General features: G+C 44.9%; 1 protein-coding gene across 4 annotated transcripts in view; it reads left to right on the top strand.

Moving 5' to 3' along the window:
- The window catches only part of SH2B3 (SH2B adaptor protein 3), a 337,860-nt gene that overhangs the window by 127,944 nt on the left and 194,407 nt on the right, over positions 1–15,509 (top strand). Inside the window, exon 1 of one of the 4 annotated variants that reach the window (XM_056536389.1) lies at positions 9,432–9,896. The exons of the other annotated variants lie outside the window; for them this stretch is intronic. The gene's annotated coding sequence lies outside the window, so the exon portion shown is untranslated. Of the gene's footprint in view, positions 1–9,431; positions 9,897–15,509 lie in introns of those variants that run through there. 4 annotated transcript variants of the gene reach the window in all.

Here is a 15,509-nt window from a genome sequence, read left to right as displayed (position 1 = left end):
AAAGTGAAAGTGAAAGTATGCCGGTTAGCTCAGTGGGCTGTTCGGGATAGCCGCGGCGAAATAGCAGCATCCAGAACAGCTTACAGGACAGCCGGAGGATCCCTACCTGCCTCCTCGCTGTCCGATCGCCGAATAACTGCTCAGTGCCTGAGATCCAGGCATGAGCAGTCAAGCAGCAGAATCATCGATCACTGGTTTCTTATGAGATACCAGTGATCAATGTAAAAGATCAGTGTGTGCTGTGTTATAGGTCCCTAAGGGAGCTATAACACTGCAAAAAAAAGTGAATAAAAATCATTTAACCCCTTCCCTATTAAATGTTTGAATCACCCCCCTTTTCCCCTAAAAAAAAAAACCACAGTGTAAATAAAAATAAACATATATGGTATCACCGCATGCGGAAATATCCGAGTTATAAAAATATATTGTTAATTAAACCGCACGGTCAATGGCGTACGCGCAAAAAAATTCCAAAATCCAAAATAGTGCAATAAGTCCTATCAATGCAAAAATGGTACCGTTAAAAACTTCAGATCACGGCGCAAAAATTGAGCCCTCATACTGCCCCATACGCACAAAAATAAAAAAGTTATAGGGGTCAGAAGATGACAATTTTAAACGTATTAATTTTCCTGCATGTAGTTATGATTTTTTCCAGAAGTACGACAAAATCAAACCTATATAAGTAGGGTATCATTTTAACCGTATGGACCTACAAAATAAATATCAGGTGTCATTTTTACCGAAAAATGTACTACGTAGAAACGGAAGCCCCCAAAAGTTACAAAACAGCGTTTTTTTTCTTCAATTTTTTTCCATTTCGCCGTAGATTTTGGGCAAAATGGCTGACGTCATTACAAAGAAGAATTGGTGGCACAAAAAATAAGCCATCATATGGATTTTTAGGTGCAAAATTTAAAGAGTTATGATTTTTTAAAGGCAAGAAGGAAAAAACGAAAATGCAAAAACAGAAAAACCCTCGGTCCTTAAGGGGTTAACGTGACAAGAGATTAATTCACCAGCCAAGATTTACCATTAACGTTTGGTAGCGGCAATGGCGCTGATGCCCGCATTTACTCTTAAGATCCTGCAATCAAAGTTAATTGTAGGATGTAAAAGTTAAAATGATTGGGTCTGGTGGGTTTAGGAGGGCTAATCGGGACCTCCTTAGGGTATTTCCAGGGTCCCTACAAGCTAGGATGATGGCTGGATGTCATTTACCCTCCACCTCTGTCCAGTCGGTGTTCCGTAAATACAGAAAGCCATGGCAACCTGTACTAGTAAAATAGTAATAGTAAAAAAAAATGTTAAATGTAAATAAGCCCCTTCCCCTTTTCCCATATTTCAAATGAAATCATGGAAATAAAGATAAATATAATCGTATGTGGTATCGTCACAAGCAGAAATATCTGAGCTATTAAAATATGAATGATGTAAATGGAAAAAAAATCCAATATTACAGATTTTTAGCCACTTCATACACCATAAAAAATTTATAAATAAAAAACAAAAAGTAAAAAACAAAACTGGTACTGATGAAACCTAGAGATCAGGGCTCAAAACAACGAGCCCTCATACATTCCTTTATATGTAAAAATAAAAAAAGTTATAGGGGTCAGAAGATGACAATTTTAAGCATACTGATTTTATTAGAAAAAGCTCTAACTTTTTTTATAGTAAAATAAAACAACAGCTATATAAACTGGGTGTTGTAGTAATTGTATGGACCTACAGAATAAAGATAACATGTCATTTTAACTATAAAGTGCACTGTGTAGAAACAAACACCCCAAAAGTAGCAAAATTGCTTTATTTTTTACTTCCGCTACACAAATAATTTAGTTTTTTGTCCTTGACATAGATTTTGTAATAAAATGAAAAGTGTCTTTACAAAGAACAATTGGTCCCGCATAAAGCAAGCCTCATATGGGTCTTCAAGTAAAAATTGAGAGTTATGGATTTTAAAAGGTGAGGAGGGAAAAAAAACCGCAAGCACAAAAATGTATTATTATAATTTTTTTTTATGGGGTTCCCTGTGTTTTTCTTATTACAAATCATGTGATTATTTTATCATGTTTTAAGGGGTAGTCCAGTGCTAAAAACCTATCCCCTAGGGAATAAGTTTTAGATCCCCGCTGGGGCCCCCTGCGATCTCCTGCATGGGGCCCCGGCTCGCTGGCCAGATACCGGGTGTCGGCCAACGCATGAAGCGGCGGCCGACACGCCCCCTCAATACATCACTATGGCAGAGCCGGAGATTGCCGAAGGCAGCGCTCCGGCTCTGCCATAGAGTTGTATTGAGGGGTGTGTCAGCCACTGCATCATGAGGTGGTTAACAGGCCCCCTTCCCGCGGGCTGCCGGGGCCCCGTACAGGAGATCGGTCGGACCCCCCGCAATCTGAAACTTATCCCCTAACCTTAGGATAAGGGATACGTTTTTTAGCACTGGATATCTCTTTTAAATTGAAGAATTGAACGCCATAGAAAATGCTAAATCCGTATTCAGTTTTTTTTTCTCCCATAAAAGTCTATGGGAAAAAAAATCCCATTTCCTAAAAAAAACAACACGATTTTAACTTAAATGCTGCAATATTCTAAAACTGCCACTGAGCAAAAAAACATCAAGAAAAAAAAAGCCCCAAACAAATCTCCAAGTTTTGATCAAGTGAAAACAAAGACTTAGGGTGCATCCACACCATGATTTAGCGAATTTAAATACCGGCTACTGCTGTATCCCCGCCAGACCCGTGCTGCATCGCATTAACTTGAATAAGCTGACGGAGTCAGATTGTCACTCTGGTCGACTCATTTAGGAACTGTATCAATTTTGTTGCCAGACCAAGGTTTTTAGTCCGGCAATAAAAACTGATCTGGCGACCGTATTGCTAAATCGTAGTGTGAGCCTTACTTAGGCTGGGTTTTACACTATGGAATTTTTGGACAGACAAGATCCGGCCAGAGATTCCGAGGGCAACCAGTGCTGAACGAATAAGGACCATGTGGACTTTGCGGATTCCGCCTGAAGAATAAACAAGACCAATCCTTTGCTGATGGAACGTCCGCCGTTGAAATTCCGTAATGTGCACTGTGCAGCGGAATTCCCATTGCCAGCAATGGGATTTGGGTGCACCAGAATTTCGGACCAAAATTCCTAAGCGGAATTCTAGCTCACTCTCTTAAAGGGGTACTCCGCCTCTAGACATAGATAGGGGATAAGATGTCAGATCGCTGTGGTCCCGCTGCTGGGGACACCGGGATTTCGCTCTGTGCGAAATGACGGGCGATACAGGGGACGGAGCAGTGTGACTTCATGGCTCCGCCCCTCTTGACATCACGGCCCGCCCCCTTAACCTCTTAAGGACCCAGGACGTACGGGGACGTCCCCGCACCCTGGGCTTTAAGGACTCAGGACGTCCCTGTACGTCCTGGCGTTTTCCGGTCCCTGCCGCGCGCCGGGCAGAGATCGGAAGCGGATGCCTGCTGAAATGCTTCAGCAGGCATCCAGGCCAAACGCCGAGGGGGGCCATATCGGCGATTGTCGCAAATCGCGAGGGAAATCGCCCTTGCGATCTGCGGCGATACCGTGCTGATCGGGTCTCTGGGACTCGACCGCCCGGTAATTTTGCATGATCCCGTTTGTCACAGACAGCCAAGACCATGCTGGAGTATAGGAGCGAGGTGGCAAGCCTGCCACCTCCTCATATCCGCTGTGTTTCTTCGGTTAGTTAACCGACCAATCGCAGGGGGGGGGCGGTTACTTCCTCCCGCCCTGCCCGGCCTGGGAAGTCCGGAGAGGACGGGAGGAAGGCCGGAGGATGCGGCAGATGACAGGGGAGTGCTGGGGCCCGGCCCCGGTACTTACCTCGTCCCTAAAGACCCGGATCCCGGCGGCGGAGATGGCGGCGGTGGCGACAGGTGAGTTGATCTTCGGCGGCGGCGCAGGACCTTTGCAGCAGTCCAGACCGCCGTAAAGCGATCTGGACTGCTCCATCTGGTCCCCTTACACTACAACTCCCAGCTTGCCCAGACAGCCCTTGGCAACATCTGGAGGCCCACAGTTTGGAGACCACTGTGCCCTTTCAGATGTTGCAAAACTACACATCCTCAGCATGCCTTTACTGTCCAGGCATGCTGGGAGTTGTAGTTCTGTAACATCTGGCCCTTCAGATGTTGCAGAACTACAACTCCAAGCATGCCTGGACAGTTTTGGCATACTGGGAGTCGTAGTTTTGCAACATCTGGAAGGGTACAGATTGGAAACCACTGTATTAGTGGTCTGCAAACTGTAACTCCAAGCATGCTGGGAGTTGTACTTCGGCAACATCTGGCTATAAAGATGTTGCCGAACTACTACTTCCAGCATGCCTGAGAATGTTTGGGAGTTGTGGTTTTGCAACAACTGGAGGCACACTGGTTGGGAAACATTGTCTGTTTCCTAACTCAGTGTTTCCCAACCCGTGTGCCTCCAGCTGTTGCAAAACTATAGACTGATAGACTGTGCATGCTGGGAGTTGTAGTTTTGCAACAGCTGGAGGTCCCCCCCCCCCCCCTGTGAATGTACAGGGTACATTCACATGGGCAGGGGGCTTACAGTGAGTATCAGGCTGCAAGTTTGCGATGCAGCAAATTTTGCGCGGCAGCTCAAACTCGCAGCGGGAAACTCGCTGTAATCCCCTGCCCGTGTGACTGTACCCTAAAAACACTACACTACACTAACACAAAATAAAATAAAAAGTAAAAAACACTACATATACACATACCCCTACACAGCCTCCCTCCCCAATAAAAATGAAAAACGTCTGGTACGCCACTCTTTCCAAAATGGAGCCTCCAGCTGTTGCAAAACAACAACTCCCAGTATTGCCGGACAGCCGTTGACTGTCCAAGCATGCTGGGAGTTTTGCAACAGCTGGAGGCACCCTGTTTGGGAATCACTGGCGTAGAATACCCCTATGTCCACCCGTATGCAAATCCCTAATTCAGGCCTCAAATGCGCATGGCGCTCTCATTTTGGAGCCCTGTCGTATCTCAAGGCAACAGTTCACATATGGGGTATCGCCGTACTCGGGAGAAATTGCCTAACAAATTTTGGGGGGCTTTTTCTCCTTTAACCCCTTATGAAAAGGTGAAGTTGGGGTCTACACCAGCATGTTAGTGTAAAAAAAATTTTTTTTACAATAACATGCTGGTGTTGCCCTATACTTTTCATTTTGACAAGAGGTAACAGGGAAAAAAGCCCCACAAAATTTGTAATGCAATTTCTCCCGACTACGGAGATACCCCATATATGGGCGCAAAGTGCTCTGGGGGCGCACAACAAGGCCCAGAAGGGAGAGTGCACCATGTACATTTGAGGTGATTTGCACAGGGGTGGCTGATTGTTACAGCGGTTTTGACAAACGCAAAAAAAACAAAACCCCACATGTGACCCCATTTTGGAAACTACACCCCTCACAGAATGTAATGAGGGGTGCAGTGAGAATTTACCCCCACTGGTGTCTGACAGATCTTTGGAACAGTGGGCTGTGCAATAAAAAATTTTGTACAGCCTATTGTTTCAAAGATCTGACAGACACCAGTGGGGGGTAAATGCTCTCTGTACCCCTTGTTACGTTCCTCAAGGGGTCTAGATTCCAAAATGGTATGCCATGTGGGGGTTATTTTGCTGTTCTGGCACCATAGGGGCTTCCTAAATGCGACTTGCCCCCCGAGCAAAATTTGCTCTCAAAAAGCCAAATATGACTCCTCTTCTGAGCATTGTAGTTCGCCCGTAGTGCGCTTCAGGTCAACTTATGGGGTACCTCCATACTCAGAAGAGATGGGGTTACAAATTTTGGGGGGTATTTTCTGCTATTAACCCTTGCAAAAATGTGAAATTTGGGGGGAAACACACATTTTAGTGAATTTTTATTTTTTTATTTTTTACATATGCAAAAGTCGTGAAACACCTGTGGGGTATTAAGGCTCACTTTATTCCTTGTTACATTCCTCAAGGGGTCTAGTTTCCAAAATGGTATGCCATGTGTGTTTTTTTTTTTTTTTTTGCTGTTCTGGCACCATAGGGCCTTCCTAAATGCAACATGCCCCCCAAAAACCATTTCAGAAAAACGTACTCTCCAAAATCCCCTTGTCGCTCCTTCGCTTCTGAGCCCTCTACTGCGCTCGCCGAACATTTTACATAGACATATGATGTGCTTACTCGAGAGAAATTGGGCTACAAATATAAGTATGCATTTTCTCCTTTCACCCCTTGTAAAAATAAAAAAAAATTGGGTGTACAAGAACATGCGAGTGTAAAAAATGGAGATTGTGAATTTTCTCCTTCACTTTGCTGCTATTCCTGTGAAACACCTAAAGGGTTAAAACGCTGACTGAATGTCATTTTGAATACTTTGGGGGGTGCAGTTTTTATAATAGGGTAATTTGTGGGGTATTTCTAAGATGAACACCCTTCAAATCCACTTCAAACCTGAACTGGTCCCTGAAAAATTGTGAGTTTGGAAATTTTGTGAAAAATTGGAAAATTGCTGCTGAACTTTGAAGCCCTCTGGTGTCTTCCAAAAGTAAAAACATGTAAATTTTATTATGCAAACATAAAGTGGACATATTGTATATGTGAATAAAAAAAATTATTTTGAATATCCATTTTCCTTACAAGCAGAGAGCTTCAAAGTTAGAAAAATGCAACATGTTCAAATTTTTCATCAAATTTTGGGATATTTCACCAAGAAAGGATGCAAGTTACCACAAAATTTTACAACCATGTTAAAGTAGAATATGTCACGAAAAAACAATCTCGGAATCAGAATGATAACTAAAAGCATTCCAGAGTTATTAATGTTTAAAGTGACAGTGGTCAGATGTGCAAAAAATGGCCGGGTCCTAAGGTGTAAAATGGCTGGGTCCTTAAGGGGTTAATGCAAGTCTATGGCAGGGGCGTGACGACCGCCACGCCCCCTCCCATAGACTCGTAATGAGGGGGCGGGCCGTGACATCACGAGGGGCGTAGCCATGACGTAACGATGCTCCGGCCCCTGTATTGCCCGTCATTACGTGCAGAGCAAACTCGCTCTGTGCAGTAATGACAGCGGGGTGCCGCAGCGGCAATCCCGGGGGTCCCCAGCAGTGGGACCACAGCGATCTGACATTTTATCCCCTATCTTTTGGATAGGGGATAAGCTGTCTAGGGGCGGAGTAAGGCTAGGTTCACACTACAGAATTTCTGCCTGCAATTCTGCTTTGAAATTGCAGGCAGAAATTCCGCTTACTAAAATGTATAGTGTAGTGAATGGGTTAACGTTCACAAATTCACACTTTGGAATTTGTGTAGTGGAATTTGTGAACGGAAAATCCGCTTGAAAATTTCCGCTTGAAGAATGATGTTGCTCATTCTTCAGGCGGAAAAACTTGTGGAACACATTGCAGTCTATTGGAGACTGCAGTGTCTGCGCGGTCCTAGCGCTGACTGATTCAGTCGGCGCTAGTCGCACTCAGAATCTCTGGGTGGAAATTTTCTGCCTGGAGATTCCGCAGTGTGAACCTAGCCTTACTCTCTTAGTATTTGCTAAGGAACAGTAAGGTCAACTTCTAGGTGTGTGTCTGGAGTCCAGAAGAGGCCTAAAGTCAGTCCAGCCACGGATTCTCAAGTCCATTGCCCCACAGGTCAAGTCAAAGCCTGGTAAGCTGCAGAGGGGGTGAAGTCAGTCATAGTCTGTCATGGTAAAGTCAGTCCAAGTCATCCTGTCTCAAGTCAGTGTGGCCTGCGTCCAAATTGTCCAAGTCCACTATAAGTCCCAGAAAGCCCTAAGGTCTCTGAAGTCACTAGTCACCTCCTTGGGCCTGGCTAAGCTGTACAGACTGTTACACCTGTCTGACTCAGTAAAGCTGCCGTTGTTCCGTAACTTGGCATCGGAGTCATTATTAGTGTTGCTCGCGAATATTCGCAATTCGAATTTTATTCGCGAATATCGCATATTCGCGAATTCGCGAATATTCGCGAATATAGCGCTATATATTCGTAATTACGAATATTCGTTTTTTTTTTTGTTTTTTTCACAGTACACATCACAGTGATCATCCCTCTCTGCTTCCAGCTTGTGTGGTGTAAAGAAGGCTCTAATACTACTGTATGAGACCGGTGTGCGAATTTTCGCATATACGAAAATTTGCATATGCTACTTTTCGCATATGCGAATGTTTGCTTATGTTAATTTTGTATATGGTAATTTTCGCATATGGTAATTTTCGCACACGCGAAAATTCGCATGTGCAAAAATAAAACGAGAATATTGCGAATATGCGAATATTCGCGAATATGGCGAATATTCGTCCATATATTCGCGAATATTCGCGAATTCGAATATGGCCTATGCCGCTCAACACTAGTCATTATTATTATCCTCGGGTGGTGTAGAGGATAAACCATGCCCTTGCGTCACAAACACAAGTGGTTAATGCCATCTGCTCCTAGAGTAATTCCATCTGCCCTCATCACACCCTCACCACACCCTCACCACACAGGGCTCTGTACATTGAGGACAAGCAGGGCTCTGTTCACTGAGGACAAATAGTGCTCTGTGCAATGAGGACAAGCATGGTAGGGCTCTGTGCAGTGAGGACAAGCAGGGCTCTGTGCACTGAGGACAAATAGTGCTCTGCGCAATGAGGACAAGCAGGCTTCTGTACACTGAGGACAAATAGTGCTTTGTGCAATGAGGACAAGCAAGGCTCTGTACACTAAGGACAAGCGGGACTCTGTACACTGAGGACAAATAGTGCTATGTGCAATGAGGACAAGCAGGGCTCTGTCCACTGAAGACAAGCAGGGCTCTGTACTTGAGGACAAGCAGGGCTCTGTACACTGAGGATAAGCAGGGCTATGTACCTGAGGACAAGCAGGGCTCTGTACACTGAGGACAAGCAGGGCTCTTTGCACTGAGGACAAGCAGGGTTCTGTACACTGAGGACAAGCAGAGCTCTGTGCACTGAGGACAAGCGGGGCTCTGTACACTGAGGACAAGCGGGGTTCTGTACACTGAGGACAAGCAGGGCTCTGTACACTGAGGACAAGCAGGGCTCTGTACATTAATGATTGACAAGCCAGAAGTCTGCACAGAGCCCTGCTTGTTGTGCCCTCACTTCCTGTATTTGGTCTCCTCATAGAGACACACAGGCAATAGCTGCAGAGACATAATTTTTTCACCCAAAAATATACATTTTTTTTAACCAATGTATATTACACACATCCATATAATGCTATTATCTACATTTTATAAAACGCTTTTGTTAAGGACAGTTACACTTTGTTTTTGCAGTTTGTAAAGCCGACCCGTGTGAACAGCGCCCAGCATACATGCAGCTGGGGCAGTGCTCGCTCCTCCCCCTGGTCAGAGGGACTTTAGTCACTTTCAGTTTAGCCCGTGCGGCAGCAGTGTACATTGCTATGCCCGTGCAGTGGCGTGCTGTCAGTGTGTAGAGCGGGAGGAGGAGCAGTGCACGTTGTGTACATTGCAGTGCGGGCTCCAGTGACAGCCCTGACTGGTGACCCCGCCGCCACATGCAGAGGACACTGCAGGACTGCTAGACGATCCCACATCCTTTACATAACGCATCATTCTCAGCATGGGAAGCGCGGCTCGTGCAGCCAGCAGCGGGGACCCAGCGGCGACAACTCCCTGACCTCTGTGGGATCTACTTCAGACTGTGACCCGGGATCTGGTGCGGCGCTCGCTCCCTCTCCTATAGGTCTGTCCTGTACATAGCCCGCGGGCTGCCATGCTGGGCGGCTAGCAGCCTGCCTACAGCCGAGCACACAAGGGTGGCTGCCTCTTCGCTCGTCTCTGGGGAGTTATGGCTTGAAACAACATGGGGGATCGGAAGAGAGAAGGATTCTGCAGGTAAAAGCGGGACATTCATTGCTGGGGCGGCCTGTCACTGTTTACTCCAGTCTTCCCCAACAAGGGTGCCTCCAGCTGTTGCAAAACTACAACTCCCACAATGCCCGGATAGCCTTTGACTGTCTGGGCATGCTGGGAGTTGTAGTTCTTCAACAGCTGGAGGCACCCTGGTTGGGAACCATTGGTCTACTCCTTTTCAGCAGGGGGTACAACACAAAAAAAATATTCTATTCTAGTGGGAGTATACATAACACCTCTCTGCCCTGCTCATTATGATACATGTAGGTTCAGGTGATGTATTGTACTACACCAGGGCAGATGATGGCGCTAGATAGGTGCATATTACTTAGTGTAACCCCCTGTTAACTCCATGTGTCCCAACCAGGGTGCTCCAGTGTCTCATACCATGTGGCTGCTGGCTCTGACATGTCCCTGTGTGGTGACACCATGGTGGAGCTGTCAGGAGGCCACACACTGGTTCCAAGACATGCACACACTGGCACCATGTGCGCCTAACCTCTCTATAGGACTGGTGCTTCGAGACGTATTGGTGACATCTTCAGGTTTATAGTATCCGTCATGTATAGTAATGGCATATGTCACTATTACGTGATCACCTTAGTGCTGTCCACTCTGTCGTGACAGGTTCACGACTTTTTGCAAAAATAAAAAAATATATTTTTTAATCTTTTTTTTTTTGTTCCATACAAACAACTAGATCCATGGCATGCCATATGTTGTCATATACGCTGCCATTATATGCACCCATTGGGGCTATTGGGTGATAACCCCCCAGACCCTTACATAAGTCACAGTCAGGAAGCCAATGGTATCATTTCCGGATGTATAGAGGCATATTTCTCTATAAAGTAGGGTAGGGTTATGGACTTTACGTTACCACTTTGATATATATATATATATATATATATATATATATATATGTGCTGTTGTGTCTTGCAGTAGTTTTGGGCAGGGGCGTAGCTATAGAGGTAGCAGTGGCATTGGGGCCCTGGTGCCTAAGGGGGTCCCATAACACATCTGCCCCATAAGAGACAAGTATTTTAATTGGCATATGGGGCCCTGTTGCAGATTTTGCATCGGGGCCCAGAAGCTACAAGCTACGCCTCTGGTTTTGGGCCTTCACATTCCAGATAAGTCAGTCCTACTAGAATAGGAAACTGGGAAGACTAGAAAGACAATCGGCCATAAGTGTATACATATATTTATATAGCAGCAGAAAAATATCACAGTATAAGGACGTACATACATTTTTTCTGCCAGTTTTCCTTCCTGACAAACAGTTTTTTTCGTGTTCCCTTACAGCAGTATTTCCCAACCAGGGTGCCCCCAGATCTTGCAAAACTATAGCTTCCTAGCATGCCCATGCAGCCTTTGGCTGTCAGGGCATGAAGGGAGTTGTAGTTTTGCAACAGCTGGAGGCACCCTGGTTGGGGGAAAAAAAGCACTGCCTTATACTGAAGATGACTCAAATAATGCACATTTTCCCCACTGAGTTTGGGTATGTTCACACATGCAGATTTTCTGCATTTAATTTTGACTTATTGTCTGCAAAATATGCACATGGGAATGTACCCTAAGGGGGAGTCAAAATCTGCAATAAATTTACAGTTGCTAATGTTTTTTTTTTTTTTTTTTTTTTCCTTTACAATATTAATACATTCTGCAAAAAAAATCCATAGTAGCAATTCTGTGTGAACATGCCCTAAGTGTACGTTCCCTATTGAACCCATGTTACAGTTTACAATAAATAGATGTACTAGACTGAATGTAATTTATTTTTAATTTTTTTGACTCTTTCTGAAGTCCGGACCCTAAAATAGATCAGAAAGGTGCCTGTTGACAAGCTCGTTACCCATTAGCAGAAGGCAGTATAATGAATATAGCTATGGAGTAGGCTGTAACTCATAATAGGTAATGCAATGCATTTCCAGACTTGGGGTACGTTCACACTGGCGGATTTATTTGCGGGTTTCCCTGCTGCGTATTTGAAAGGGGGCAGGCTCTTCTCAGCTGTCTGCAGCAGATTTTCCGCTGCGTAATTTCCATGGAAATTATGCAGCAGAAAATCTGTTGCGGACAGCCGAGAAGAGTCCGCCCCCTTTCAAATACGCAGCAAGAAACCCGCAAATAAATCCACCTGTATGACCCTTTAGGTCTATTCACACATCAGAATTTCCGTTAGCAGAATTCCGCAAGCGGACGTTCAGAAGTGTCAGTGGGCGTGCGGAATCCCATAGAAGTCTATGGGCATTAATTTGAGGCGGTATCCCGCAAGTGGAATTTTGCAAGCGGAAATTCTGCCGTTTGAATAGACCCTTGCTCATCCTTTTATGGTCTATACTAGTGGTCTCCAAACTGCGATCCTTCAGATGTTGCAAAACTCCAACTCCCAGCATGCTCGGACAGCTATTGGCTGTCCGGGGATGCTGGGAGTTGTAGTTTTGCAACATCTGGAGGGCTGAAGCTGTGAGGCTACTGGTGTAGACCATAGTTAAGGTATGTTTACATATCGTCCACCATGACAGCCCACATGAGAGATGGTCCCATAGGACCTAATAGGAAAAGGAAACAGAAAAGGGTTAAAAGCCCCTCCCCCCGGCACCTTCCCCAGTGTTTTCCTTTTCCTATTAGGTCCAGGACAGTGCGGAGCTTCATGGGGCTCCTATTTTTTGGGTTAAACTTTTTTATTTTATTTTTGTTTTTAATTTTTTCCCTGGGCTAGGGGACCGGGGCTATTGCTGTTTCCCTCCCCTATGAAAGCCCTATGGTCGCGGGGGTCCTCTTTCCCCTGCCTCCGGGAGTACGGGTTACGGCGCTCCTGAGGGGGTTAATGTACCTGTACAGGAGGGGAGGCCTCCTTTCTTTAGTGCGGCCTCCCCTCGTCTGGTCCCGGGATCCCTGTGCTTCGCGTGCAGGCTTCCCACATCTCTGGGGCCGCATGTTGCTGGGGGATACCGGAGCTCTGTATGTGCGGCGGGCGTGCTGTAGCAGAGTTCCGGTGGCACTTCCTGGCTGGCTGCGTCCTTGTGCAGCAGCTTGCGTGGTCCCCCGGGAACCAGGCAAGAAACTTCGGTTCCGGGCAGTACGGAAATGCAGCGGATCGGAAGTGATGTCACGGGGCGCCAAAATTCAAACTGCAGAGCATAAAGGTAGGGAACCAGCATCTCCACTGTGTCTGTGCTGTGTTTCTATTCTAACCATGGACTCTCAGGCTTCCTCCAGAGCTGATTCTGCGGAGCAGCCTGTTCCTTTGGTCTCTTTAAGTAATATCTTTCCTGCTTATGGAGGCCTGCAAAGATATGTTTCCTCTTTTACTTAGTGGGTCCCTTTTCTCTTTCAGGGAGACAAGGAAACCTCTCAGAAACCTAAAAAGAAATGTGTTATGTGCCTAGCTAAAATTCCAGAGAAAGGAAAATCCTTATGTAAAAATGCATTTCAAAAGTGGTACAAGAGGAAAAGTTGGGATCTTCTGAGGATTTGAGGTCGCTTATACGCCAAGAAAATCAGGCTTCTTTAGCGGATTTTAATCCTCTTCAAAATCCTGGTGTTGCTGAAATGCCATCTGGTTCTCATTTAGTGGCTCCTTTGGATGTTAATACTTATCCAAAATTACTGTCTGCCATCCAAAACTACTGTCTGCAATTGGTACTGCCGCCTTTCTTCCACCTAGTAACTACCCCGTAGTTCCATCTCAGTATGCTACTCCTGCTAAAAGAGCAAAAATTATGGATATATCTGATTCAGAGGAGGATGATCTTGTCTCCAGATCAGATATTGAAGGGGTGGAAGAGGGCGAAGTGTCTTCTGTTCCTCCTAAGGAAAATGTAAAATATTTTTTCTCAGCAGAGGATACTGATATTTTGGTCAAGGCAGTCAGAGGTGTTATGGGGTTAGAGGAGGTTGATAAACCTACGTCCATCCAGGATCAAATGTTTGGCGGGTTAAAACCGGCAAAAAAAAAGTGTTTTTCCTATCCATGAAAATCTGAAAAGTCTGATTCTGCATGAATGGCAGGACCCTGAAAGGAAATTACAAATTCCCAGGGAAATAAAAAATAGATTGCCTTTTGAGGGAAAAGACATCGAATTATGGAATGACATTCCTAAAATAGACTTCCAATTATCAAAAGTGGTAAAGAAAACATCTCTTCCTTTTGAAGATTCATGCCAACTCAAAGACCCCATGGATCGAAAAATGGTCTATTACGAAAAACCTGGCAAGCATCTACCGCCATTTTGAACCCGAACATAGCAGCTACTAGTGTAGCTAGAGCTCTTTTTATCTGGCTTTCTCAGTTAGAAGAACACATTGAGAATAAAACGCCTAGAGAGGACTTATTGGCTTCTGTACCCATGTTAAAAATGGCAGCAGTTTTTTTGGCAGATGCTTCGGCGGAATCTGTGAGAATGGCGGTTAAGTGTGCTTCCTTATCAAATTCATCCAGAAGAGCTTTATGGCTCAAATTTTGCAAAGGGGATCCCACTTCCATGAATAAACTTTGTGCCATACCTTGTATATGGAAATATATATTTGGGCCTTTTTTGGAAGATATTTTAGGAAAGGCTGCGGATGATAAAGTTTTTCCAGAAGAGAAAGCTAAAAAACGTGCAAAAACTTTTTTTTTTTGTCCCCAAGGAAGGTCAAATTATAGAGGGAAAGGAAAAATGGGTAGGTGGAGCTACCCCAAAGGAGGGAAAGGTAAAGATTTCCTCCTCAATCCCTCTCAATCTGTCAAAAAGCAATGACTGCTGGTTGGTGGGAGGAAGAGCATTTTGTACCTCAGTGGCAATCTGTAACAACAAACCCTTGGATCCTAAACCTGTTGTCGGTAGGATACAAGATAGAGTTTTCCTCCCTCCCACCTCAAAATTTTTTCGGCTCAAATCAACCTTCCCCTCTCCTTCAAGAGAGAATGCTGGAGGGGGTAAGAAATCTGCTGCATTTGGGAGCTATCACTCAAGTTCCGTCATCGGAGAGGAGTCAGGGTCACTACTCTTCCCTCTTTCTGATCCCGAAGCCCAATGGGTCGTTCAGAATGATAATACATTTAAAATATCTGAACAAATTCATTTCCTACAAAAGATTCAAAATGGAATCAATAAAAACAGCGATTCCCATGATAGCTCCCAATGCAATAATGATTACCTTAGACCTCAAAGATGCGTACTACCATGTACCTATTCACCCGGAGCATCATAAGTATCTCCGGTTTGCGGTCAAGATAGGGGATCAAATCTTCCATTACCATTTTGTGTGTCTTCCTTTCGGAATCTCATCAGCTCTGAGATTATTCACAAAGATAATGGTGGAAGTAGTAGCACATCTTCGTCTACAAAATATAATTTTGATCCCTTATTTAGAAGACCTGCTGATGACAGCCTCCTCAAAACATCTTCTCCTATCTCAATTGGATCTGGTAATACAACATCTCCAGAACTTGGGGTGGATTGTCAATCTAGAAAAATCGGATCTTCTTCCATCCCACAGAAAGATCTTTTTAGGCATGCTGTTGGACTCTGTCAAAAAAGCAACTTTTCTACCTCCAGCAAAACTAGAGACTATCCAGTCAAAGGTAAGAAAATTTCAAAAATC

The sequence above is a fragment of the Hyla sarda genome, chromosome 1 (assembly GCF_029499605.1).
Source record: "Hyla sarda isolate aHylSar1 chromosome 1, aHylSar1.hap1, whole genome shotgun sequence".
NCBI lineage: Eukaryota > Metazoa > Chordata > Amphibia > Anura > Hylidae > Hyla > Hyla sarda.
Note: the sequence above shows the minus strand (reverse complement) of the source record. Positions and strands in the feature narration are given on the sequence as shown.